This window comes from Gossypium arboreum, chromosome 7, assembly GCF_025698485.1.
Source record: "Gossypium arboreum isolate Shixiya-1 chromosome 7, ASM2569848v2, whole genome shotgun sequence".
Classification (NCBI taxonomy): domain Eukaryota; kingdom Viridiplantae; phylum Streptophyta; class Magnoliopsida; order Malvales; family Malvaceae; genus Gossypium; species Gossypium arboreum.
In genome coordinates, this window is record NC_069076.1 from 62,098,352 (window position 1) to 62,101,368 (window position 3,017).

Sequence of the window (3,017 nt, forward strand, 5' to 3'; positions counted from 1 at the left end):
GAAATAGTGAAGGGTGTTTGGTCATTAACTAGATCAAGTTCATGGTGAGGTACGAAGTAATCGGATTAAGAAGATGAGCAAATGGTGGTTGGGATAATCAGGCAAAGAACAAGGTGTTACCAAGTGCGTAGTTCAGGGGTTAGCAGGGGGCACGACCTCTTTAAAATGAGAATTTTGATTTAATCTTTTAAAAATTATTAAAATATAGATTATTAAAATGATGGACTTGTAATGTTACTATCGTAAAAAGTACAATTTAATTTTGGCCTCCTAAAAGAATTTTTTGGCTTCACCCCTCAGCTTTATGGTGATACAAACAATGGGAATATGGTGGTTGAGATTGTGCAGCAAAAGAGGGTTTTGGTTAGGCACAAAGAGACAACGGGTTGAGCGTTGGTGCAAGCTGATGAAGGGTCAGGGTTGTGTGATGGCCAGTTGGGTGAGACGATGAGGAACGCTAGCTTGAGTGCTAGTCGTAGGGCCAAGAGAGCTAATAGGACATGTGAGGGCTGGCTGACATGAAGTTGAAAGAAAAGAATGAGAGCAAAACCTTAAAAATATGTTTTGTTGGCTGTAATAGCAATGCACTAATGCCCAATTTAGTGGGCCCGTCACTAAACCGTTGTTTGGTTGGTTGTAATAGTTATTACAGCCCTATTCCATATGGGCTTATTCAGGGTAAAAATGTATAATACAATTTCATGCCTTCCCCACTGAATGGTGATTCAGGGAACGAATGAAGTAACAAATTAGCCAAGGTTTTAATTTTACCCTCATCTTCTCTTACGTCTAAAATCCACAATTGAAATTTTTTTCATGCTTCTTCCCCTCCACTATAATAATCTCTTATTCACTTAATCTAAACCTTTTTTTTAATCCTATTTTCTCCCAACCCTATCTGCGTTGCAAACTAAAACTCTTTTTCTCTTCAATATATTTACAAAATTGGAATTCTTGACAACTTAATCCATTGAAGAAAAGAAGTGAAACATTTTTCAGGTCATTTCATAAGATCCAACATAAGTTTTAATTCGAACCCAAATTTCAAATGCCCTAAATTTGAAGTTCTTATAATGGGTTTTGGCTTATAGATCTAATCTTCCAATTCTTAGTTTGTTCGATACTCTTTTATCAAATTGTAAGGTTTTTGCATTAATATGAAAATTTGGTTTTTGTTTAAATTGCTATTTTATTTTATTCATTGTTGCTTTTTTTATTGTGTATATGAATGTATTGCTTTTTAAATTTGATTTCAATTTAATTATTATATAATCATGCTTATGAGTTCTTATTATTTTAGTTAATGAAAGGTTTCTTGGGTTTTCTTATGGTGATTTCATATAAACTTGGTGAGGTGTAATTTATAAATCCTAATTTTTCAAAGACCAATATCAAGAAGTGTAAAATCTATACTTATTTTACTAAAAATCATATTTCCATTTTCATGTGGCAAATTTTGCATTCATGAAGCTTATTTCTCTATTCTTTTGCACCCAAAGATGGCCCAATTTTTGTTTGGTTAAAGTAACCAGTAATTCAATAATTCTAGAGAGAGTAGATATCTTGTTTATATTTTTCAAAGTCACAAACACTTTGCAAGTAGATATGTGAAAATTTGAGAACATTGTCCATGAAAATCAAAGAAAAGCTTTTGTTGTATTTGTGAAAATTCGGTGTGGTTTTCTCTATTATTTATTTGTTTATGATGGGTTAGGTTTTTCTTTTAAAAATTCTTACATATCAATTTAATATCATGGTTAATAGTTTCTGGTTATGGTAAGGTTGTAAAACAAATCTATTACCTTTTGCATTTGCATTCACCAACATCAATTTGCATCTTCGTGAAAATAAACAAGTATCTGATTTTAGAAAGTAACAATTTTAATTTCATTTCATTTTATTGATGAATAAATTTAATAAAAAAGGTGGAAGTTGCACATCTTTGATCTTCCTGATTGAATGATGCTTTAAATCGATTGTTTGATGTTTAAATCAGTTGTTTGATTCTTTAAATCTTTATGCTGCTGATAAACACCAACAAATGGTATGCAAAGAAAGTATTTGCATCTGCTTTGAATTGATTCCTTTCTACTTTTACTCGATCTTTTTGTTATTTGAAAGGATTCATTCTTGTTTACATCGATTCTTTATGATTTAAATCGATTTTTTTTTTGGAATAGATATTGTAATAGCATAAGGAAAAAGCTAAAATGACCAAACAATATCTATTCCAAAAGCTAAAATGACCAGACAATCTTCATAACTCTTTTATTGAAGCTGTTGATAGGGTTAAGGAATCAGTGGGTCCTGAGCTCTTTAAGAAACTCCCGTTCAACTCGGTAAGCAAACTATTTTCCATCTTTTACTCCAAATATGAAACCTTTGTTGTATGTATCATTGTATTATGATGATCATACATTTGTGTTTTTATTTGTTTTAAGATCTACGATGGGATCAAAGCTTTTTCATACAGATTTTTGGTTTTGTTTGGTTGTAGGGTGATTTGAGGAACACGGATAACTTGGACAACCTTTTCTCTAAAACAAAGTATTGCCAATTGAATATATATTGTAATCTTTTTTGTTTTTGATTGTTTGCATCACAATGATCCATTAATTTATTGTCAATTTACAGTTTCATTTGGGATTATGCTTGCAAATAACTTAAAATAAATGTAATTTGACTAGTGTTAAATTGGATTTCACCTGTAACAATTGGCTCAAGTTTGAGGTTGTCATATATTTTGCTAGCCTTAAAACTATTAGGGAGAGTCTTGGCAACCCTCATCAGTATTTTGACAATAATTTAATAGGCACTATCAATCTGTATGAGATCATGGCTAAATATAATTGCAAAAAGGTATGAGAATGTCTTTAAAACTTTTTGTTTTACTCTGTATGGTTTCATAGTTGCATTTCAACTAATTTAAGAAAGATGTTAAATTAGTATAATTGTTATAATTCCTTATTGAGTTGTTCCTATTTGTTCGAGTCTTTGAAAAAGGTCGTTTTTATCTC

The 3,017-nt window shown here is 31.1% G+C and overlaps 1 long non-coding RNA gene across 1 annotated transcript; it reads left to right on the forward strand.

Moving 5' to 3' along the window:
• The first annotated feature begins 674 nt into the window (after window positions 1-674).
• On the forward strand, window positions 675-2,546 carry LOC128295332 (uncharacterized). Its single transcript, XR_008285697.1, has 3 exons — window positions 675-758; window positions 2,288-2,339; window positions 2,498-2,546. It is a non-coding gene; the product is annotated as an uncharacterized LOC128295332 (long non-coding RNA).
• The last annotated feature ends 471 nt before the right edge of the window (window positions 2,547-3,017 follow it).